The sequence below is a fragment of the Acanthopagrus latus genome, chromosome 4 (genome assembly GCF_904848185.1).
Source record: "Acanthopagrus latus isolate v.2019 chromosome 4, fAcaLat1.1, whole genome shotgun sequence".
Lineage (NCBI taxonomy): Eukaryota > Metazoa > Chordata > Actinopteri > Spariformes > Sparidae > Acanthopagrus > Acanthopagrus latus.
The window spans coordinates 34,693,529-34,719,062 of NC_051042.1; the positions used below are offsets into that span (position 1 = coordinate 34,693,529).

The window sequence follows — 25,534 nt, forward strand, 5'->3', positions numbered from 1 at the left end:
AAGTGACGGGAGGAACTGAGGAGGAGGAGGAGGTGAAGAAGAGGGAGAGAGACTGTTGAATATTTCAGGAGGGTGGACAAGGAGCTGCAGCTCTCTGTGGGTCAGAAGAGACTTCACCTGAAGGAAGTTTTAGAAAGTCGGAGAGAGAAAAATCGCTCAGGAGGTCAGAGAGCATGAAGTCCTGCAGACAGTTTATCATCAGGAGGAGGAGAGGAGGACTTTATATCCTCAGGAGGAGGAGAGGAGGACTTTATATCATCAGGAGGAGGAGAGGAGGACTTTATATCCTCAGGAGGAGGAGAGGAGGACTTTATATCCTCAGGAGGAGGAGAGGAGGACTTTATATCCTCAGGAGGAGGAGAGGAGGACTTTATATCATCAGGAGGAGGAGAGGAGGACTTTATATCATCAGGAGGAGGAGAGGAGGACTTTAGATCCTCAGGAGGAGGAGAGGAGGACTTTATATCATCAGGAGGAGGAGAGGAGGACTTTATATCCTCAGGAGGAGGAGAGGAGGACTTTATATCCTCAGGAGGAGGAGAGGAGGACTTTATATCATCAGGAGGAGGAGAGGAGGACTTTATATCCTCAGGAGGAGGAGAGGAGGACTTTATATCATCAGGAGGAGGAGAGGAGGACTTTATATCCTCAGGAGGAGGAGAGGAGGACTTTATATCATCAGGAGGAGGAGAGGAGGACTTTATATCATCAGGAGGAGGAGAGGAGGACTTTAGATCCTCAGGAGGAGGAGAGGAGGACTTTATATCATCAGGAGGAGGAGAGGAGGACTTTATATCCTCAGGAGGAGGAGAGGAGGACTTTATATCATCAGGAGGAGGAGAGGAGGACTTTATATCCTCAGGAGGAGGAGAGGAGGACTTTATATCATCAGGAGGAGGAGAGGAGGACTTTATATCATCAGGAGGAGGAGAGGAGGACTTTAGATCCTCAGGAGGAGGAGAGGAGGACTTTATATCCTCAGGAGGAGGAGAGGAGGACTTTATATCCTCAGGAGAAGGAGATGAGGACTTTTTGAACTGTCACTTTGGAGTGACAATGTTCTTTATCTTAGTTGTTCATCGTCAATCAAAAATGAATGCACTTAATCAGGTATTTCATGTAAAACTATTTTAAAATTGCCATAAAACAGCCGGTGGACTGAAACACTCGGAGATGTTGAACTGATAAATGCATCGATGTGAATGACAACAGAGACGGACGTTAACTGTTTCAGGGTTTCTGTCTTCATATTCCACCTCTACACCAACATGAAGGACGCAGCTTCCTGATACATATTCAGGATATTAGTCTCAGTTCAGGTCGAACTTTGGGTGGAGTTATTTGCAGAAGCAGCTGCGCGGAGTGAACTTTACTTTTCCACTTAGAGTGATGGAAGGAAGTGATGACGTCGCCTCATAAAGACTCCCACATAACTCCACTTACAGCTCTCACTGACTGATTGACCTGAACGTTGTGGATTAATGTACATGAAGATGCACTCTGCTGCGAACCTGCCAGCACAGCTCTCTCTTCAAAAGGCCTTTTCCTCTTCACTTCAAACTGGATCTACAAGTGTTCTCCTCCTCGTATTTATAGAGCTCTCTGTGTGGGACGGGGCTCGGGTGGTGTATGTAACCGAGGGCGCTGTGTGTGATGTGGTAATGAGTCGTGACTCTCTTACCTCCACCTGTTTGTCTCTGTGAACTGCGGTTGAAGCGTCCTCGTTATCTCCGTTGTGCCATCGAGCGGCATCTCGATCAGGAAGTGACTTTCGGCTAATGAACCCGAGGAGACGAGGCGTGGCACGGGCCGACCAGCTGAAGCTAACATGAGCAGCAGAAGAGAGGGAGGAAGTGATGGAGGAGAGGAGAGCAGGGTGGAGGAGAGATAAAAAGCGAGATAATGTTTTAGACTTTCTTGTAAAAGCGGAAACACGAGCCGTTAATCTTGTTCATAAATAATGCAGCGTCCATTTAGCCGACGCTCCTGAACTCAGCGCCCGGAGAGAAGTGAGCCGCTGAGTGATCCACAAACAGCTCAGAACTTTCTGCTGCTCTGACCTCATCTCTGCAGGAGACGACTGAGAGTCCATCCACTGAAGTTGATCAGAAAATCACAGTAACAAAACTGATTTAGCATTTTTACAGTCTGTATCACATATTTTGGAGCGTAACGTGATGCAGCTTTGACACATTCAGAAGTATTTCAGCATGAGTTCCTCATCAGAAATGTCTCTAAGGGTCACGGCTGGTGGTTGGTTGGAGCTGTAACCTCGGAGACGGTGCAGCGTCACGTTTGAAGTCAACTAAAAGACAAAAGACTGACATTTTAAAATGTGTGAGTCTTCTCCTGCAGCCTCGACCTCGTTGTCAGTAGAAATGTTGACATTTACATGTCTGCACACCACAGACAGACTTTAAATCTCACAATGTGACGCTGCTGTGTTTAAAGTCCAGTTAGGTTTCTGCACAGAATTCAGGCTCAGAAAAGTTGAAACCCAGTCCTGAACAGTGGTCACTGTAGAAATGTTGAACATATTAGTGGTTTGTTAAATGTTGTGATGCTGTTTTATTGTGGTGATGTTGTTAGCTTTGCTCTGTTGTCTTCATCTTTATTTGATGATCTGTGTTCATCACTTCATCTATAGAAGATGTAAATCGTTTGCTTTGTCCAAGACTAAAAAGATATTCAGTCTGTAGATCGATTCAATGATGAAATGTCTCATTGACTGTCGGGAGCGTTTAGTTTGATCGGACACGTGATGGTTTGTTGTGGAAGACGTCGTGTTCTCCTGAAGAGAAACGATTCGTACAGTCGTCTCCTCTGACGCCGGCAGCTTCAGTGTGTGACTTCCTGTTCAGAGGAGTGTCAGGTTTCCTGAGTGCTGATTGGAGGTTAATCTGTGTGTAAACATCCACTGTGTGTGTGTGTGTGTGTGTGTGTATGTGTGTGTGTGTGTGTGTGTGTGTGTGTGTCACTTCAGCTGGCAGCTGTTTGTTCAGCAGAGAAAACAAGAGTCGACGTGTGAAGACAAGAATCTGTCAGCGATCTGTTGAGGAGGAGAGACTTGTTAAAGTTGATCCCTACACAGATGTGACCAGATGTTCTGGGTTATTTTAAATGTTTTATTTAGATTTTGTGTCTAAAGCAGAAAACTTTACTTTGTGAGTTTAAACTTCTCACGGTGTTAAAATGAAACATTTCTACAGTTTTAGTTTGAAATGAGAACTCGTCTGTAGATTTAAATAACAACATTATTAACGTGCGTTATTTAATTCGGCAGCACGTTGGTCTCCAGTGATCTGAGTCGCTGGTCTGGTCTGATCCGTTCGGACTGAGGAGACGTTGGTCAGATGTGTCACCTTCACAGAGAAAAGTTCTGTTGAGTCTCAGGAGAAAACATCGTCCTCGCTTCACTCTGCTGGGTTCTGGCAGCACAGCACCAGATGTGAGTCACATCTGTGTCCAACGAGGCTGCCAGGTTTGGAACTGGACCACAGCGGGCTGAGAGGCAGCACCAGGGCCGGCCATGGGCCGGCGTTGGCACCGGTACCAGGCAGGTGAACTTGAAGCGGTTATTTCACGTCATGGATCTGGCACGATGTGTTGGATTCAGAGCACCGGTGGGCTGAACTGCTTTGGCTCTCTGACTGTTAGTATCTTCACTAATTTACCAAAGAAGTTTCTGAGCAAAATAAAGTGGGCTAGTTAAAAATAGACGACTCTGTAAACGCAGAGAGGAATACAAGTTGAATTAAACATCAGGCTGAAAATGAAATGTTAAAGACGTTGACTCTCAGCTGTTGAGGGTTTACAGCTGGTGTAAAATGACAAATGTACACTTGAGTGTTCCCCAAAGTGCCTATATGAAAAGTACTTGAGGAAAAGTATCTGATATAAATATACTTAGAAATCAAAAGTACACACGCACACACACTTCAGTCAACAGCCTGAATAAAGTCGCTAACATGAAAATAACCAGTCGGGCCTGAGCTGAGTGTCCTGGGTGTAGTGGTGGTGTAACTGGGATATCAGTGAGGCGGGTGGTGTAATGGAGCGCAGAGCGATGCTATCATAACCTCATTATTCTCCACCGCTCGCTCCCAAATACTCTGCCGACTCCACCAGTTACTGAAGCAGCAGAGAGAGCGAGTCGACGGGTTAATCGTGCATGCAGAGTGTGTGTGTGTGTGTGTGTGTGTGTGTGTGTGTGTGTGTGTGTTTTCTGTATTTTGGAAGTTTTACTTTTAAGTTTAAGCAATTTATTGATGTTTTTTGGGTAAATTTAAAAAGCATTAATGTTAAAATAATGAATGTGTTCTGTCTGGTTACTGTTGAAGCAGCTCTTCGTCCTTCGGTGAAAACACCTTCTGCTCCGTCGTCGTCAGGAGCTTCTTTTCTCTGAACTCTTCTGTCATCTGACTGCAGCAGAAACATCAAATCTTTGTGTGCATTTGTATAAAATCAACAGACTCCTTTTCATGAAGTGCAGATGTTTTCCAGTACTGATGAGCTTCACCTCAAAGAGAGAAGTGAGATGCTCCCCCCTCTCTCCCTGTTGTACGCCAGTCAGGAGAAGTGTAGTCAAAGCTTTTAACCCCCCTCAGCTTTCCCTCCACCTCCCACCAAAGCCAGAATCCCTCCCAGAGTCCCCAAACTCATCTAAAAATCTTTCTTATCTCAGCTCCTCCTCTCAGTTTCCCTCCAGCAGCAGCAGCAGCAGCAGCAGCAGCAGCAGCAGCAGCAACGTCCTGTTTCTCTTTCTACTGTACCGAGAATTCAAGAATTCGCAACCTGAATTCACCTCAAAGTCTAAACCAGAGTCCCGGCGGACACTTCACAGAACACGCTGAGAATACATCAGCAGCCCTGCAGCATCTCAGCGCTTCAGCCTGTTTGTCCAGGTGAGAGAGATGCAGGTCGAACTGCAGGTAACAGCCCTGAGGTGCGTTCAGGTGCTGCAGGGAGAGCAGGGAACCTGGAGGACATGTAGATGAGGCCCCTGCAGTGGACGGGTCAGAGGATCTGAAGACTGCAAACTCAGATCCGTTTTGCCAAGTCGGCTGATCAGAGGCGACTTTGTCCTCGTTTGTCTGTAACATCACTCTCAGATGTTGGTGCTCGTGGGATGTGGATGGAGACGAGACAACGACTTAAGCTTCAAATAGATTCCTGTAACAAAAACTGTATGTTTGAAAAATATGATTGGGTTTTTTTCCCACAATCGTGCATCAGGTTCATGGATGCAGGATCTAAGGGTGCCGATGGGGATGCATAGATGTGTTAGCTAACATCTGGCTTCATGCTAACATTAGCTGTGTTAGATAATGTGTGAGTGAGACATGCAGAGCTTTATCATGAACTTTATAACTCGTCCAGGACAAGAAAACATGTCTGTCCTGTTGGAATCGAGTCTAAATGCACGTCACCGTGTTGCTGCCAGTTTATTCATTCATATATTGATATTTATATATTTGTATATTTGAAGACGCAGCTCTTCATTATTCTCGATGTGTTCTCACATGGTGCAGCTGTGAACTTGACCTCGCAGTTCATTTTCTAGTCAAACTGTTGTCTCTATTTTACACATCAATGTATCTGGCAGATAATTATGTATAGTTTGTCAGAATATTAATGAAATGATTGTGTCAGTGCCCGTTTGATCTTAACGGTAGTATTTGTAAGTCCAAGCTACAGCGGATCAAACTGTCTGACAGGGAAATCTGCAACAGATGAAGCTGCAGAGACTAAATGAGTTACAGGGAGAAAACACTTTAACACTTAAAACACTGAAAAATTAAGAGTGACTAGAATGTGACTGAATCTAAAATGGCTGCCAGCGGTTGGAGCAGCTCTGCAGCTTGTTGTGGACTGAAGCTGATGTTCAGACAGAATCAGAACGAGGCTTCTCGTCTGTCTGTGGTCCGTCTGTGCCGTCAGTGCCTGATTGTTGTCTGAGTTTGCGGATCGTTCCCTTTACAGTATTTAATTATTTTGAACCCTTTCACGCGGCTGCACCTGCAGTCAGATCCCATGTGACTCATCCTCGTCGCCGTTCGAGTCACGCTGCTTTGAAAAGTCTCACATCACAGTGCTGATTGTCAGAGCACCAACACAAAGCTGCTAATTGGCCTCCAGTCCACACAGTGTGACCTGTGACTGTGATGAAGTTACTGCAGTTCTGTGTATTTTCTCCTCACGAGGTGCTGACTTGTCGTCACCTGCCCGTCTTTGACTTCTCAATGAATGAATGAATGATGTCTATTCATCTGCAGCAGGACGGAGAACAGAACTCAGTAAGTTGTTCTCAGTGTGTTGTTTGTCCATTCTGGGCTCCTGTAGAAACATTTTGGTGTGCATCATTTGCAGTTTTTAATTTTAAGAAATCAGGTTTCAGACAAAGGTTTGATGTATTTTCATGTGTAGTGCCATGATGTGTAAATAATTCTGATTGTGTTAATCAGTGATGCAGTGAGAAAATTATCTTTTCTCCCTGTCGAACTGTAGTTTTGAATCCATAGTGACCATATTTAATGATTGTTTGGTGTACAGAGTATTCAGCCATGTGACAGCATATGGAAATTCAAACTAAATCAGGAAGTCAGTGCACGACTACGTTCTCAGGTTGGACAGCTGTCTAAGTCGTGAGAATATTCATGAATATCCTGATAATGGAAATTAACCACAACCAACTTCTCCTGAGGTTTTTTTTTTTATTTTTTATCTCAAACCACAATAAAATCTTTCATCGGCTCGTCTCTGTTCCTGCTGCTGAGCCGTCACAGCGACGCTCGCATGTTAAAGTGGAACTGATACATACAGATGAGTCTGTTTCCTGCAGGAGGGTCGGGCCTCTCTGATCCCGTCCTGTGATTACTGTAAACAAGCCTCCTGTTGACATCATATACAAGTCACTTCAGTGGATTTGTTCACTTTGAACACAATGATCTTCATTTCATCGTCTCGTCTCTGGTGACAGAAGTAATCTGTTCTTTCATGCACATGTAGGAAAGCCTCCATGTTTCAGTGTGTGTGTGTGTGTGTGTGTGTGTGTGTGTGTGTGTGTGTGTGTGTTAAACTGTTTTAAACCTTTAACACCATAAAGAGCAGTAATCTCTTTACTGCTGTAAGTAGAAAGGAGTAATCAGATTACTGCAGAGCAAGTCGATGGATGTGAGTCTGTCCTGATTCTGTTTACTGCTAACTAAGACAAAAACAGAAAGAAAGAATGAGATTATCCTCACTCACAGTGGGCAGGGCTGTGTTATGGGTGGATGGTTGACTCCCCCGCCGCCCCCCCCCCCCCCGCCCCCTCCTCCCCCAGGTCGTATTGAGCAGCTTTAATGGCTGCTGTTGTTTCACACTACGAGCCAATCTGGCTGTGCTCCTGGAGCCATCAGAGGGCTGTTAGCACACAAACAACAACAGCACTCCCGCTATCAGCTGCAGTAAAAACAGCCCGAGACCTCCTGCAGGTCGGGATGACTCCAGCCCCCCCGCTCACACCCCGTTTGATGTGGATGCAGATTAGACTGTCGGCATGCGTGCTGAGGGTTTGTTACAGGCTCTGGCTCGGATCGGGCTCCAGGGCAGAGATTCTGACGGGCGTCATGTCGCCTCCCTCTGTTGTGTACGGCTGCAGAGATGAGCTGCCATCTGGACGGAGTGCAGCGAGCGCCAGGGAGGACGAAATAAAGACAACACTCTCTTTTTGTGGCGGTTTTCTGAGTTCTTGCTTCACTCCACCCATCTGCCTCTCCGCCCCCCCACCAGAGCTGCACTGCACACTGCTACCCTCCCAGAGGTGAACTGGAGTGAAGCTGCAGCTCAGGAGTGAAGCTGCAGGCCGGGAGTGAAGCTGCAGCTCGGGAGTGAAGCTGCAGGCCGGGACTGAAGCTGCAGGCCGGAAGTGAAGCTGCAGGCCGGGAGTGAAGCTGCAGGCCGGGACTGAAGCTGCAGCTCGGGAGTGAAGCTGCAGCTCAGGAGTGAAACTGCAGGCCGGGAGTGAAGCTGCAGGCCGGGAGTGAAGCTGCAGGCCGGGAGTGAAGCTGCAGGCCGGGACTGAAGCTGCAGCTCGGGAGTGAAGCTGCAGCTCAGGAGTGAAACTGCAGGCCGGGAGTGAAGCTGTTGTTTGAAGCTGTTGTTTCAATATTCAGTATTGAATTATCAGCATGTTTATTGTTTCCTATCATTTCTTCAGCCTCGGGGAGCTTCTCTGTTTCCTGCCGCATAATAATGTCTCACTGCCACAACACAGAGAAGATGTGAGGCATGCAACCTTTTCAGAATGTATTTGTTTTTCCTTTGTCCTCCTTTTTGCTCTAGTGGCAGCAGCATGCACTGCAGCTGGCATGGACTCCACAAGTTAGTGTAAAACCTGCTGACTCATGTCAGACCAGCGTGATCTGACTGTGTTCCACAAAGCGTCCTGTCGAGATCAGGTGACTGTGGAAGGAAGGTCCATGTTTGGGCTCATTATACTGCTGCAGTATAAATCCTTCTCTATAAGTCAAACCAGAGGGTGGAGCGTGTCTCTGGAGGATGGAGCGGCGCTGCTGCTCCGTCAGGGTGGAGTCGGAAAACAGCCCCAGACCGGAATCTGAGGGTTTGAAACACTGTGGTTTCTTTCTCTGTCCTGTTCGTCTCCTTACATACACCCGTATGTCGCACACACTACTCTATCACTGGGGTTCTTCAGTAAATGGACCTTCTTTCATCCTCTGCTGTGAAATTCTGGTATTTCTTCGCCCACCTCAAGTGGAGACGTGGTTCAGAACCAACTCCTCGTCCTCCAAGACAAGACGAGACTACCTTCTTCTCACGGGAAGACTGCTGACGGAGTTACCTTGTTTCGTCTCCACGTTTGTTTCTGTTGCCTTCATGCAGATTTTCAAACTGGTCTTCGTTGTGGTGGATTCAGTTTTTTTGTTCCAGTTTTGGAAATTCAGAACACCAGATCCCGTCACATTCTGCCGTGTTCAGTCGACCCGTGAAGCCTGAGGCAGAAACCCAGTCAAGAGTCTAACGATGGCAACAAGAGGAACATCTTGTGATTTGTCTTTGAACAGTTGAATTTCATTCTCAGATGTTTGACTGACAGCTCGATTGAGCTGCTCAACAATAATCTCCACCCTACGTTCTCTTTAAATGTATTTTCATGCGATATCTTATACATACTTTTGTTATCTGATAAGCAGCCTGTCACGCTGTATCTGTCATCTCATACCTGTTTATGTATTTACAGACTGGATTTTCTCCCGGAGGTCCCTGTCGGAGTCGTCGACTGCGACTGAGCAGGTTCTCCGTCACACTTCTTTCCCGCCCTGGGATTTACATCTACGAACCTGGTGAGGAACAAACGCTTTCTTCTTCGTGCTTCAAATGTCACACTTCTTCTCTTCCCTGTGTGTGTGTTTGTGGGAGTGTGACGAGGTTTTGTTGTCTTGGAGGAAAATTACTTCATGTGAAGTGTAAAATCAGCCGCATCAAGTCAGGAGCAGAAGCCGTGATGATACAGAGAAATGTCGCGTTCGCTGTTTGTTGTCGTTTCTTTGTGTTTACTTTGACACGTCTGCTCTTCTGATTATTCTGTGGCGTCTATAATGTGACACGAGACATGAGGAACTAAAGTCTGAACCATGTTAATTGGTTTCTAAGTGATTTAAGGTTTCCTTTCATTATAGAAGCTGCAGTGGAAAATAAATGCGTGCCTGAAACGTAATTCATGAGCCGGGAGTCTCATTCAGAGCAGGAAGCCTCAAAAGAAAGATCACAAACAGATCAATACTGCAGAATTAATATACGATCGATACTTGCTCAATAGAGGCAGTGCAGCGTTCCCTGTGGCGTTACAGTACGTGCCGTTAGCAGCAGGGTTAGCCACATGGCTACTGCTAGCAGCCTGGTTCCGGTCCGAGAGTTTCCACACTAGTTACTGGGGAGAACAGCGCCTTTGATTGTTTCTTTGTGCCAGAACTCAACTTGATTTTCCCAGAAACAAGTCCGGCCTGGTGACAGACTGAACGGTGTGATGAAAGCAAGATAACAGGGAGCCGATATTTAGTCAGATGGTTTCACTTTTCTACAGTCACTTCCATCAGTATTCACCTCAGAATGAGAAGGTAAAGCCAAATGTTTCAGCCGGTCGGAGCAACGGATGATGTTTTAAGTCAACTTCTGGAAATGACATATATCTTGATTACACCACCACAGTTTCTGTGTCTGAATTACATGAACATGACACACTGTACGTGATGGTGATAACACAATGTCCTGAACTGTCAGATAAGAGATCAGCTTCAGGTGGTGAAAGTCTGCAGGGTTTGTTGCTTTTTAATGAAAATGTCACCAGCTGTGATATTTGCTGTCGGCTGCAGTCGATTTGTTCAAACACATCAGACTTAATGAGCAGGAGAGCAAACGGGAAACCGACAGAGACGGATCTCACTGATGAAGAGTTCAGGAACCGGCTGAATGACTGACTTATACTTCGTTTTATAGAATTACATGAACGTTTAATGGAGGTTCACTCACAGCTGATCAGTGAGAAGGATCAGTAGCTGGTCAGAGATAGATTTTGACTTCAAACCATCTATTTATAGTCTGTGTGAATGTCTCACATGAAGCACAGGTCTAGTTGTGTCCTCCTGGTCAGTTTTGTGGACGTCCACTCTGTTGGTTTTCCTCTGTGAGACCTTCAGTCGTGTTGGACCGTATGAACACTCATCCTGTGTGGGAGACACTGAGCTGCTCGTCATCAGAGGTGGAAAGTTAACCAGACGCAGCCGGTCCTCGAAACCAAAACACACCGAAGACTTGTTCATGAAGCAGAAATATCTTCTTTGTGACTGTCTGAGTGCAGCGGGGCTCATTACTGCCCCCAGAGGCCGGATAGAAGAAGCTGTGATACAGTTTGGGCTGCAATGTTTTCATTATTTTTTAATCTGACAGTTATTTTCTCAATTAATCATTTGTCCATATGATGTCAGAAAATGTTGAATAAATGCTCATCATACCTCCCAGAGCCCACAGTGACGGCTTGAGTTTCACAGTCCAAAACCCAAAATCTCTTCATTTACTGTGAGAAATGACAAAGAAATCCTCACATTAAGAAGCTGGAACCAGAGAGTGTTTGAATTCGATCTTGTCCGACTATCACAACCAGTCTGGCAGCTCTAGTTGGTTTCAACCTGAGCTGTAGCTGGTGTGTTTTTACACCACAAGAGGCAGCACTGAGCCTGATCAACATATAAAAGTTTAGCAGTCTCGTTCTCAGCCTCTGTCCGTCATTCAGAGACTGGAAAAGATGAAAACCAAACCCTGGTTATATTTTCATCAAATCGCTGACTATATCTGGGGAACTACAGGTGAAATAAGCAGGTTAGCTCCACGATGTGAAACATTTCTCTCTGGCAGCTTAAGTCTTAAAATTTAGCTTGTTGTTTTGGATGCAGACTGAGTGAATGCCTTCCAATACAGGGTGAGTCATCAAGAATTTAATTGTTTTCCAGGAAATGATAAACTGCCATAAGAGGCCCCATTAAATGTAGAATCAGCACTGATTTGTAGACTGATCGGCTGGTCTGGTTAAAGTTTGTCGTGTTAACTGCTGAGAGCAGATTTCCTGAACTGTTCACTGAGACACATCAGTGCTGTTGAACACTGTGTGAACATGTGACCAGAGGCAAGAGACTCCTCATATCAAAGTGCACCAGGTGGGAATTGTGCTTCAGTTTCCTCCTGGACCGTCAGACTCCTCCCACATCCTCGCTGCTTTGTTGTACTCTCCCTGAAGACCTCTGCAGTGGCTTTGCTTCATATAAGTCCTTGTTCAATTTTAAAAACACGGTTAAGGCAGCGTCGGCTCAGAGTCGGCTGCCTGCGCGTCGTGTGTTCTCGTGTACGCTGCAACATCTACATGAAACGGAGTCATTTGGGACGAGCGTGAGGCGGAGTTTTCATCCTGATCAGATAAAAAGAGGCCGCGCCGACTGATCGTCCTCCGTCGGTCCCGTGGCTGCTGCAGATTATTTAGAGTTTGGGAATAACCAGCCTCTGAAGTCTGTCACTGTGTGTGTGTGTGTGTGTGTGTGTGTGTGTGAGCCCTTTCGATCCAGTTTAACCAAACATCTTGAACAAGAATCTCCCAGCTGATAAAGCAGACGTGGATAAAGTCGCAGTTATATTTGATCTGCAGTGCAGATGAAGGAGTTGAGCTCTGCGGGGTCCTGTGGTGCTTTTCCGTCGGCACTGTCTGGCCGTACTGAGTCAGTCGGAGCTACACTTAATCATGTTTCCATTACTAGTAGAGGTGCAGAGTTTGACAGAGCCGGGCCTGAGATGGATCATCTCCAGAGCAGGGCTGAAGCCCGAGCGTCCGTTCCCCTCTGCTCAGCTCTTATTTGTGAAGGAGACCAGAGGGAAAGACTTTTCTTAACGTTTCTTGTTTGTTGAGCTCGCAGAAATGTTTCAGTTTTGTAGCTTCTGACTGAATCTCTGTTGTCTGAAGTCTAGTTTCTCTCCTGCGTCTCTGTTTGTTCTCTCAGATGTCGGCCGTGTTTTACTGTTTCAGGAGTCGATACGTTACAGCTGCTGAAAATCCAGCACGTTTTTGAAAAATAAAATGTAAAAAAAAACATGTTTATAGCAGTTATTCTTTGTTACCACTGCAGGGAGGAAGACAGCCTCTCAAGACGCGTGTCATCAGTTGAAGACACACCTGCAGGTTTGTGTAAAGCACAGACGCTGTATATTGTGGAGCTCTCGTTCTGTCGAGCGTCCAGCGGCTGCTGTCACTGGGCGGCTCCACTCTGACGGCACAGCGACGGTGTGTTTACTGAGGAAACTACAGCTCGCAATCCGCTGCATCAGCGTCGCAGCCAGTCAGAGGCAGTAGAGTCCATAATAACAGCATACTGTCCTCCATGATGCTCAGATCAGCATGCAGGATCAGAGACAAGCTTCTCCCTTTAGCTCGTATATTCTCAGTGTCATCGCTCTTTTTATGTGTTCGCTTCACATCAGCCTGTTTTTAAAAGAGAGAAGTTGTTAATGATGAATGTGCGTCCTCTGCTCTCCTGATCTGTTCAGTGACCAGAGGCAGGAGACTCATATCGAAGTCCATCCGGTGGGAACTGAGCCTCAGTTTCCTCCTCAGATCTGTGATTCTGTGGATGATTGAATCTTTTTCTCATTGCCAGAAGACACATTTCCCTTTCTGGGTTTTTTCTGTGCGTTGCGTTGGATGTCTCAGATGTTTGGAGGAAACAGGAGACAGTAGAAAGCAGCAGGTTAGTTTCTTCTGCTGTCAGCATCGTCCAGAATGACTCACGTGTTGTCAGAGAAGTGATTCTGATGCGTCACCTGGATGACACGCCTGCTGCTACACCTGCAGGTCACAGGTAGTAAATTTATTCATTGGCAATATAAAAAATATTGATTAGCTCAGCTTTAGATAGTTAAATCAGACCCTGTAGTAGACGTGTGTGTGTGTGTGTGTGTGTGTGTGTGTGTGTGTGTGTGTGTGTGTGCAGAAATGCGACAGCTCTGACTGATTGATGAGCTCGCGGCTGCAGATGACCTGTAAGACTTGTAATGAGCTTTTACAAGGTGACAGCCAGTCACACACACACACACACACACACACACACACACACAGATGCACATTGTGTTCTCCCTCACCACAGTTTCCAGGCTGAGGTGACCTGACTTAACCACAGGGCACCCACAATGCCTCGCTCTCCCACTCCTAATCCCCTGACCCCTGACCCCCCTCCTCCACTGCCTGCCTCTGATTGGATGAATGACAAACATTTGGGGCCATGTGATGTGCTGATAGGGCCGTCCGGCCCCCGGGAGGCCGGAGGCTACGTGTTTTAATGAGCCGGTGTTCCCAGGAGAGGGGCAGGTCTCCGTCCTGAGGGGGTCCGTCAGGGTCAGAGGTGACATAAAGCCCCACATGACTGAACACAACCGTCAGTGTATTAAAGTTTAATGAAAGCATTATGAATTTGAAAGTGACGGCAGGTTTCGATTTTGTGTGATCTGTGGAGGGAGGATTGGATTTTTCACCGCCTTTGAGGAAACTTTCCTTTTTTTGGACGTTGAAAAATCGAAACAAATTCAACTGTCGCCTGAAGCAGCGGCTTTAAAACCCCGTTATTAAAGGAGAGAGTCCACGAGGAACATCTTCTTTACTTTGTTTGACATTTAAGTTTTCATTGAAGAGATCATAAAGAATCAATAAAAGGCTTTTTCTTCAAAAGAAATGTAGATTTGTGACGAGCCGAGGAGGCTGAAGAGAAGCTGTGACGAGGTTTTCATTAAGCTGTCAGTTTTATCAGATGCTTTTTTGATGGACTGAAGTAAAAATATGCACTTCAAGATTCTGTTAGTAAAGTCACTAAACCTACATTTCTGAATAAAAACACAAAACATGTTGAGCAAAAGGATTTCTGAATGAATTAAACTGCGAACATGAGACAGTTCATGACATGTTCTAATTGTTGAGCAGATTATAGATAGTTTCATCAATAACAAATCGTTTCTATCAACCTGATGTCACCACACATTGTGTCACATAATGACATCATCACAAGCATCCAACATGACGAGGCCGCAGCTTTCCACTGCAGAAAGAAGGAATGTTTTCGATTTGAAGAGAATCATATCAAGAACGATCAGAAGATAATAACAGATGAAACAGCCTCAGGATCACTTCAGTTACATTTCCAAATGAGATTGCATTCTTTCAAATCCTTATTGTCGACTGATTGGACAAATGAACTCCTGTCTGTCTCTGTGTCACTTGAATTCAGCAACAAAAATAAAATATATCTGATCGAAATCATCTGAAAATACTCCGGCTGTGAAGAAAAAATAAAAAAAGATTCCTTGGAGGATGCCAGCAGCGCCTTGAGCTCCAAACAACAACACCACCGCCTCCTCCTCCCTCCTCCATCCTCCCTCCTCCCTCCTCCTCCTCCTCCATCCTCCCTCCTCCTCCTCCTCCATCCTCCCTCCTCCTCCCTCAGTCTCCTCCATCCTCCCTCCCTCCTGCTCCCTCCTCCTCCTCCATCCTCCCGCCCCCTCCTCCTCCTCCTCCCTCCTCCTCCTCCTCCTCCTCCTCCTCCTCCTCCTCCTCCATCCTCCCTCCTCCTCCTCCACCTCCTCCTCTCTCCTCCCTTCGTGCCTCACCGTCCTCTTCGTCACACACAGTGAATGATGAGGCCGCCCTGTGAAGCCATCGACTACATTTGTTGTGACTGCCGGAGAAATGAGGGAGAAGATTGACGGGGGGGCAAAGTGATGAACGAAGATTGAGGGAGACAACATGCGATGCGTACAGTGAAAAGCTTTTATTAATGGATGTCACTGTATCTACTATCACACACACACACACACACACACACACACACACACCTCCTCTCGCTGTCAGGGAGATGAATCTCTGTTGGTGGATGTGAAGAAATGGAGCCGGGGCTCCGCAGGGGAAATGAACTCACGTCTACAGTTAATCATTTAGCTCCGCCTCCTCCCGCTCCCTCTCTCTCTCTATCTCCTTGCACACCTCGCTCGTCCTCTGTACGTGACGTTTCCACCGAGGAGTCGCCACAATCTCAACATCAGATCCTGGAGCAGTTGGAGCACACGGCAGCGTGCTCTCAGCACTCTGTGAGTCACCGGGACGAGACAGGACTTCTGTAGATCAGCAGCCGAGAGGGTACGAGGGGGGAAATTTGATTTCACAGCATCTCTACTGTCGTATAATTGGTGTTAAAGTAGGCTTAATATGGAATGAACACAGTGTAAACAGTCCTGGAATGAAGAAGGAGAAAGTCTTCTGACTTGGTGACGCATGCAGGGAGATCTTATGCTCGTCACCTCGGACGAGAAGAGAATCTTCATATGGAAAACGAGTTTCTGATCGCACGATCAGTAGGTAGTGATCAGCTCAGTGTGAGCAGCTCGGCCCACATGGTCAGGATGCATTCTGAAAGAAATCAGTGTGAGTGTTGGAAGAGAAGAAATCCAAAGTCATCCAAGAAGATCGACTAACACATTTAGCTAAGCCTGCACTATATTGGACGATCAAACTGACTGAGAGTCCATGTTACGCCCTTTACCAAAAATAATGAAAACCCATTTTTTCATGTCTGGACTTTCCAGGTTCTGTTTTTGTTTTGGTGACTTCCTTTAAAATGTTGTTACAGTCGACTATCAAACAAACAAAAAGCTCCAGGATCAATGCTCTACATATCGTTCATCATCAGGCGTCTTCTCGCAGGTGTGTGTGTGTGTGTGTGTGAACACTGGACGTCACCTGTCAGCCGGCTCGCAGGAAGTGAACTGATGAAAGTTTTTTTACCCCGAGCTGACCTCAGATCAGCCCGAGAGCAGCGCGGCATTAATGTGGACAGAAATAGCAGCATGTGACTCACCACATTAACAGAAGCCCGGCGAGGTCTCACAGCATCAAAGTGCAGCGAACACACACACACACACACACACACACACACACACACATGCGCACTCATGAGTAATGTTGTGTCGGGAGAAGATGAACTGCAGTCTGCTTCTGTGTTCATGTGTCAGTCAGCGAGACTTCACGTTTCAGCACAAATCTGAGTCCAAACATTTCCTCGTACTCAACTCGTGTGATCTATTCATTTATTCACAGCGATAAAACGACGTGCTCACATTGAAGAAATTATGAAAGAGAATCAGAAATATGATAAAAAGGATTAAAACACGCAAGGAAAGGACTAAAGAGTGCTAACAAACTGAGACACAATGATTATTAAACCGAGCAGCGAGAGGAGGATTCAGTTAGTTCCTCTGATTCCCTCTCAGACACCAACTTTAATGTTGAGGTTATTTCATGGTGTCACCTTCAGTCCAGATCTGTTTTCAGTTTTATTTTTAGAGCTGAGATGAATCAAACGGGTTCAGAAGCACCGCAGAACAGAACTTCCACCCTCTTCTGTCAGATCATAAAGTCATTCATGGTTTTTACAGGAAGTCAGTTGAGAGATTTACAGATCAGAGTTTGTTCAGGTTTTCTAATCACACACACACACACACACACACACACACACACACACACACACACATACACACACACACACAGTTCTCCAAAGCATGTCATGCACCCTGAGATGGATTTCTATCTTCCGGGCAGCCGTTCAGCTCGTCTCGGCGCTCTGCTGCTCCGGTTGTCTTGGGCCGGGTCCAGCACACCTGGCCGTCAGACTCATAGTGAGCGACATGATAACAGAGCTGGCTGGAGTTTATTTCCACATATATCCAGAAGCTGCTAACTGGATCTGATTCTCAGCCAAACGCCGGCTCTTAATTGATGTGGCTCAGCTGTTCACGTTTGGAAAATCAACTCACAAAGACAAAAAAATCAGATTCTGGTCTAGTTTCCAGATGCAGAGAGGATAAAGAAGAGTGAGAGCTGCTCTCAGTCGTACAGGGAACAATGTTTAGCTCTAACAGCCGGATTTCTCTTTGAGTTTTCAGCTCCAAACATGTACACAGGGATTTTTTGTTTAACCTCAACAAAAGCTGTTTTTGCTTTCCCAGAAGAAAACCCCATCCAGACACGAACCCCTCTGTGAGCTCCACGAGGCTTTGAAAAGAGAAAGTGACAAAACATGTTAGTGGCTGCCCTGCAGACAGCCGGCATCAGCAGGAGAGCTGCTCAGAACCAGAGTGACAGAAGCAAGAAATAAGTTCTGATCAAACACGGCTCTGGTTAACGTTCAGTTAGTCGGGAAAGTTCTGTTCAGGGTTAAAATAAACCAGTGTTGGTTCAGTAGGAAACAGGAAGCAAACATGGCTCTGCTGTCTGCTGTCAGGGTGCTGTTACGTCACGTCTTCCTCAGCTGGTTATCGATCTTTCCTCTCTGTTCCATCCTCACGTAGCCAGCGTAGCTGGCAGGTAACGTTTCTATAAACCACGTCGATGTCATGTTCAGATTTGACGTGTATCTTACTGTCACATCCGTGAGGCGGTGAGGGTGTGAAGGTGTGAGGTGGGAGTCACAGCCAGGTGACGAGGCTGCAGAGCCAGTTTGAGACATTCAAACATTTGTGTGACATCAATACTTTCTGTCACTCAGACCATATTCACAGTCATGTCTCCACATGTGTTCTGGTGATTGGCTCAGATTTCTACCACAAAAACATAGCTTTTCCAAGAACAACAGCTCAAAGTCGAACAAATGAAGTCTGACTGTCCAGATCACAGTGCAGCTGCTGAACTGTGATGAAATCACAGCCACAGAAACACCCGATAATGAGAACAGCGACTGGAGGAGGTTCTTGTCTCGGTGATCACAGCGAGCAGGACGACGGCGGAGCTGCTCACATCTGTCTCTCTCCTCACCAGATGTTTACTGTGATCCAGTTTTGTTGAAAAGAGGACAAAGTAGAAAAGATGAAGCCGTTTCCTTCGTCTCAGGTGTTTCACTGTGTTCTGCCTCCTGAGCAGGAGACCAGGTGAGGTGTCAGGTGGTGAAACTGGTCCTGAATCTCAGATGAAATGTGAACTGTGAGGTTCAGCCTGCTGCGCCGGACCGGCTCCTGCTGGTCGGGTCAGTGCTGCACTGGAAGTGTGTGTGTGTGTGTGTGTGTGTGTGTGTGTGTGTGTGTGTGTGTGTGTGTGTGTGTGTGTTACTGATACGAGGGGTGAGGCAGCAGAGAGGGCTAACTGAGCAGCAGCAGTGTTTCTGTCTTTGTGTTTGAGACCTGACAGAATCACAGCATGTTTTATTGTGTTCCCGGCTCCCCTCAGTGACTCAGTTCGGACCCTTAACCTTTTTGACTTGAATCCAGCAGCAGTCGATGAATATTTTACTCTGGACTTATTTCGTCTTCTCTGTTTTTTCATCATTTCTGTTTTCTTTTGAGGTTATGAGAGTTCATGAAATAGAGTCGGCTCAATACTTGAACTCTGTCTGGACCGCAACAGAACCAGCTTCCTTGTTCAGCCTCTTTCCAAGCAGAGAACAGCATCAGCAAAGCAGGAATAACATTTTTCTCAGACTGATTTTTGCTCTCTGAAAAGTTTTGGGCCGGTGTGTAACGAGAGACGTCACCGTCCATGTGAAATGAGTGTGTGGGCTGACGGAGGCAGACCGAGCGACCCGGCGGCCTCAGATGGAGCATGTTATCTGAGTTGGGGTCAGGGAAAGAGCAGCTGGTAGTTATGTAGCCTGCAGGCGCTCTTCTGTCTCTGCTGAGCTTCAGCTGCAGCTCCACCACATGATGGAGCCGCCGTCGCCTCCGGGTCACGCAGCTTCGTGCTACAAGTTCTATTCCTGTTCCTCCACCAGAACCGCTGCTCTTACAGAGTCAGTCCACAAATCACAATCACCACTTGATTCTCTCTCTCGTACCGCGTTAACGAACCCTGCAGGGAGATGTTACAACTCAGGTTTCCCTCAACAGTACCAGCCTGATGCTAATGCTAATGCTAATGTCTCCGTGTGGCATTCCAAATGAATAAAACAAAAAGGAATATCTGAGGCTACAGGCTTCTACAGTCTTCATCCCGAGTGTGTCGGCTCTGTTGTTGACCGAGCCTGTTGATGAGAGGAATCAATCTGATTGGCTGTTCAGCTCAGCGAATCAGGGCACGAGAAGACAGATGCATGAAGACGAGGAAAGCCTCTTCTGTCTGTTGCTGCGGTATCTATGATTTTAACAAACCACTCTCATTAAAGTGGACTCCGCCCCGAGTCGTCTGGTTTCCTGCTGTCAGGACTGCTGCCACCTGGTGGTCTGCACAGGTGTTTCCTCTCATGCTGTGGCTGTTGCAGCTGTGAAAGCAGCTTATTACAACCTGTATTAGTGTTTCCTTGTGTGCAGCACAATGAAGACGTGTTCAGTCGTTCTTGTACGGCGACGTGTTTGACTCAGTTGTCGTCCTTCAACAGTTCCAGTTCTGTGATGGCGGTCTGGTTTGTCTGATCCTGGATCTGTTGTGGTTGTAAGATATTCACACAGTCAGGTTCTGTAATGAATCCTGTTCTGTGAGCTCTGATGATCCAGGAACGTTGTTTCTGTGACACGTTGCTGTTGAGGCTTTCAGATGTCGTCTTCATGCTGGGATATAAACTCGCCTGCCATCGGACCTCAGTTAGTCGGTGAATTAAACAAATTCACTTGTCAGATTTTTGATCAGTAATCAAATCAGCACATTTTTAAACAATTCTGCAAAATTGGAGCATATAAATTATTCATCCGTGAGAAAAGTTGAAAACATCCCACTGTTGTTGTCCAGCAGAAAGTAAGTGAGGAGATAGAATCACATCTCTTGGCTGTGAATCCTACAGAAAGGTCACATGAAACCTCCAATATGTTGCAGTAACACTGGTAGAAATGTTTTCAGTTCCTCTTGTTTTCCTCTGCAGGGAGGAGAGATATTTCAAAAAACAGCTTCTTGAAAGAAAAGGCAAGAATCTCGACAGCTGGCCGAGCGAACGCTGCGTCACCTGCATCGATCAGCCCACCTGTGAAAACCCCCGCGGATCTATTTCTGTGTGTTTGCTTCGGAGATTTGAAACATTACAAACCTGCAGTTCTGCTCAGAAACACAACAGCTAACTGCTTTTAATAGAATCTCAGCAGAACCTCTGACCCGCTCTGTGCGTGTGTGTATGAATCTGCAGTGTGTAGGCAGCCGGAGCTCAGAGAACAGACAGAAGAGCTCTTGTGTCTGTGTGTGTGTGTGTGTGTGTGTGTGTGTGTGTGTGTGTCTGTGTGTGTGTGTGTGTGTGTGTAAACTCTATTGTCATATTATTTATACAGTCGGTGTGGGTGGGCAGCGTGGAGCCAGAGGGCAGCACATGTTTACACTGACAGAGATGGAGAGAGATGTTGTGCGGCGCCGTCCAACACGGATCCTCTGCACTCTGAATGTAAAGTAGCTCAGCTGTTGTTGTCCTTAAAGGGAAGCTTCTGGGTTTTTTTCACAGCGATATTTATTTTTTTCTGCCGTCACTCCTTATTGATTATAACGCTGCTGTCTGATCATTGGATGGATCATCACTGGTCAGATTTTATTGTTCAGATCAGTGCGTGTAGCAGAAATGACTTCACATCTTTGTGATGTTTGAGTCCAGTTTCGACCCGGACAGTCGCTGGTCTTCAGTGTCTGGTGCTGTTTTAAGGATTGTGATTCAGTTTTCTGTTGAAGGTCAGTGTGATTGTGAACTTGAAGTGATTTAAAAGAAGCTGAGATGGAAGTCAAACCGTGGCTCCTTTCTTATGCCCGATCATTTGTTTTAGAAAGTTAAAGATGGACGACACGACATCAGGAAGGTCTCGGAAGTTATTCGATCATCTGTCGAGCACGGGCAGCTCGACAGATGTTAGGAGGAGCTGTCGTGTAGCTGAGGTGGTTCACATGTATTGCATGTAATTACATCTGGGTGTCTGCTGTCCTGAAGTCTGTCTGCTGAAACTGAAGCTGGACGCTTCATGTTTAGCAGAAGGGAGTGTCGTATCGAGGAGACAACACTGAGAGTCCAGACTTCCCTGGAAGTCAAGAGGAGGAGGGGGAAGTGCAGCAGGTGCGAGGGGGAAACCAGACTCCTCACGTCTGCCCTGTACTGTCCACTCACCCGCCTCACACCAGCACCTCACCAAGGAAAGTGGAGCTCTGTCTCTTGTTTATGTGCTGCCAGTCTGCAGGAACTCCCCCCTGTGGGCCTGTAAACCTGACCTCTGACCCCATAACAAGGAGGGAAGTGTTGGTGTTAAGCTGTCATGTCGTCTAGAGGACGGTCACCTGATCTCCTCACAGCAGAGCAGGTTGCAGCCAATAAAACGCCTTGTTGTTCTTGGAGTAAATTGCGTGAAGAGTCGTTGACCCTCCGACCGCAGTTTGTTAAAACCCGTGTTTATCTCAGAGGAGAAATATTGCTTCACAGCGCTGCCGTCGCTGCTCTGTGTCTGATATAAGAGGAGAGATTTCTTTGTTGACCTCAGTCGCTCAGTCGCAGGCTCACAGGAGCTGCATGTTGTTGGATGTTAGGACTCGAGAGACGTGTTGTTGTTGGACTAAATTATTGTTGTGTCATCTTTGTTAAACCAACACAGCCGTCTTCAATCTTCAGCTGCGTAACTACAAACTGCACATCTCCAGTGTTTCTAAATGCCTGCTGGGCTGATATTTCAGACTGATATTTGTTTGCAGTAAAACTGAAACTAGTGATGAAATAAACTTTACTACTACTACTTTACTGGAGTATTTCAATGCTCAGTTACTTTATACTTCCTCTGCACTACACATATTTGATAAATTAAGTTACTTTCATGTTATTTTATCTTTCATCGGCTATTATTGTGACGTGTTACCGATCCGATGCTGTGGGCAGGACGTCGTGTGGACAGGACACGTCAGTGCTGAATATCGCCTCCAAAAGTCATCAAGGGTGGCTCAGTCGGTCTAGTATTGTATCAGGATGGCGGGAGGAAAAGATTTAAGTGACCTTGAGGTTCATTGTTTGTGTGTCAGGAGCTTCAGGGGTCACAGAGACTGGACCGACGGGTGACGATCTCTCCAGACACATAATGCTGAGGAGCAGTGAAACACAATCATAGACTCTTATAAAATGGTGTTTCTTTGAATCTCCCGTCTGCACATCACAATAATTGCAGTGAGAGCTTTGTGTCAGTCACACCTGCTGGAAGTCACCTGGAATAACCTCCTGGTGAAGTTCTGAGCTCTGCACACAGTTTACGTTCCGGAAGGTGATTACAGACGTTCCTGGCACTGCTCATGTGCGGCGTTGAGTTTCCCCCGGAGCTACAGATCGAGTGCGAGTCGTTTCCACAGAAGAGATAAGAGCTGCAGTCTGTTTCCAGCCTCCCTGCTGATCCACTCCACTGATCCCCGTCCTTAATGAAGCATCTATCGGCGCAGCTTCAGCGGCTCAGGCATGCAGCGTGCACCGACTCGTTCTCGACCCGGCTCCGCCAACACCGGAGCTCTGTGTGCTCAGTAATTACAGAGCGCTCGCGCACTCGTGATGCTTTTGTTATTGTGGGAACTTACCTTCATGCCTTCAGGCGCCAAAAAAACAGAGGCTGAGCCAGGACCAACACACTCCCCATGAATCATGTTTGGCAAATACACCTGGACGCTGCAGGCGCGCCGTGAGTTTGTCTAACAGCATCTGCACCACATGGAGGAGTGAGAGGAAGCTAACATCAAAGGCTCGATTCCTGGACGGGTTGAATATTAACCAGAACCTCACAGTCGGGTCAGTCCTCGTTTAAATGGGTCTGTGTTACTGTTTGACCGTGGTGTCCTGGACAGTGTCAGGAGATGAAATAATCAACTTTATGAACACAAAGCCGAGAAAAAATCCCATCAGAGCTCCAGTCAGTGGCTCGCCTGATACTCATCGATCTTCACTGAGAAGATGTTGATATTCAGGTTCATGTTGTTTATTATAGGACTTTATTCTTGGGTTTAGCTCCCTCGTAAGGCCCAGTCTGCTCTGACTGGTTGGTCACACGGGCCTGAATCAGAACTGCTGCGTCTCCGGTCAGCTGTAACCGTGTTTTTAGCTTCCAGGAGATAAAAGCCGGGCAACAACTGAAGCGTTTCAGTTCCAGTTGAGGATCAGTGTCTGTAACTCCTGTAAGTCTTCACCTGGTCTCAGCTCAAGACTAGAATCATTCCAAAGCAAGAGATTCGAGTTAATCTGGTTAGAAAGAAATGTTATTTTTAGACCCTGGCAGCGTGTTTCTGTGCTCCTGGCTTCACTGTAATCTGCTGCAGTAAGTGTTTTGTCTGCTCGTCTGGTTCCTGATGACGGTTGTTGGGCTGTTTGAGTAAACCGAGCTCGGAGAACAAACAGAATAATCAATATTCTCGAGCAGCCTGACTGTGTGAAACATCACAACCTGCATATTACAGATGAAAAGAAGAATCGGTGTCTGTGTCAGCAGCCGCGGGGTGGAAACACTTAATCACCGGTTTGAGTAAAATGAAGCAAAATACCACCGTGGAACATGAACACTGTCAGGCTGAATGAGGGAGGTGAAAGCAGGTATCAGCTCAGTCCCTCATCTGGTTCTGGATCTAGAACTGGACCTGCTCCCTGTGATCGTGGACCCGGTGCAGGTGCTGGTGAACGGTTCTGTGTGCTGCCCTCCTGCTCACACCGAGGCAGACGAATCCAAACGCTTCTCTGTTTTGTTTTGTGTGCTGGCCTCAAAGACCTTCTGCATTCCACCGCTGAAAGAGCCACAAAGCTCCTCTCTATTATCCCTGACAGTGTGTAAGATGACACCGCTCCTTTCTCCCCGTTATTTCTCCTCTTTCCTCCTCTCTCCTCCCATCTGTCTGACGGAGCTGAACTCGTTTCAGTAAAAGCCCTGAGAGGAGAGGAAGGAGAGGGGGCTGAAATCAGAGCCGCTCCCACCGAGGTAGAGGCAATTTATGGTGTGTTTGTGCTCGAGGAGGAGGAGGAGGAGGAGGAGGAGGAGCAGTGGGAGGAGAGCAGCAGAAGGAAGGAAAAGAGGGCATGAAGCAGCGACAGAGGTGGAAGAACTGGGACAAAAGTCTGCTGAGAGAGAAAAGACTGTGGAGTTTATTGTCGAGCTGGAGAGCTGAAAGAGGAGGATTAGGAGGAGGAGGAGGAGGAGGAAGAGGAGGAGGAGGAGGAGGGGGGTATGACGAGGAAGAGCGCTCAGCTCGCTCTGTGCAGCTGAACTTGTTACCACGTTTAGCTCACACTCAAGGAAACATATCCAGGTAGGACGACGGGCAAAGGTCCCGGCTGTGGTTACTGTGTGTGTGTGTGTGTGTGTGTGTGTGTGTGTGTGTGTGTGTGTGTGTGTGTGTGTGTGTGTTTACTGATGGTGTGTGTGTGTGTGTGTGTTTACTGATGGTGTGTGTGTGTGTGTGTGCGTGTGTGTGCAGTCGGCCTTTGAGCTTCTCCTCGTCAGGTTTCTTTCTGTTGGTTCATCAAAGCTTTCTTTTTCATCTCCCGGGCGACCGCTGACTTGTATTTGCCTACGTTACCTTTGAGCTGTTGTTACGAGCGTTCCTGCTCCTGCAGGAGGAGGAGGAGGAGGAGGAGGAGGAGGAGGTTTGTCTCTGTGTGTGTTGTGATGTCTAACAGGCAGACATGCTGTTTAACCTCACTTGCTCTGGTTTATATCCAGACAGACAGTGCTGGTTGAATGTCACGTTGCCCTTGTGAAGATGTTGTCTCTCTCTGCTTTGAGCAGCAGTAATGAAAGGAGGTGAAGGTTCACAGGCAAGTTCATTCAGACATGTATCTTACAAAATATGACAGCAGGGAACAAACAAGAGAACAGAATAATCCTGAGTCTGTGCAGTAAATCCTCGGCAGCCGCAGCTCCTCTTTTTTTATGTTTTCGCTGCATTCGAGCTGAACGTTAAGGCTGCAGCGCTTGTTAATATTAGGAATGCTGCCACTCATCGGCTGTTACCATGGTGAGCTGCGTCTACTGATACTCAAGTTTCTGCTCAAAACGACTGAAT

General features: G+C 46.8%; 1 protein-coding gene across 4 annotated transcripts in view; it reads left to right on the plus strand.

Annotated features, from left to right (window-relative positions):
• Positions 1–25,534, plus strand: part of large2 (LARGE xylosyl- and glucuronyltransferase 2) — a 72,147-nt gene that overhangs the window by 16,108 nt on the left and 30,505 nt on the right. Inside the window, exons 2-3 of one of the 4 annotated variants that reach the window (XM_037095654.1) lie at positions 9,245–9,347; positions 12,672–12,724. The exons of 1 other annotated variant lie outside the window; for it this stretch is intronic. The gene's annotated coding sequence lies outside the window, so the exon portion shown is untranslated. Of the gene's footprint in view, positions 1–9,244; positions 9,348–12,671; positions 12,725–24,539; positions 24,779–25,534 lie in introns of those variants that run through there. 2 more of the 4 variants (XM_037095652.1, XM_037095655.1) reach the window with 2 other exon arrangements.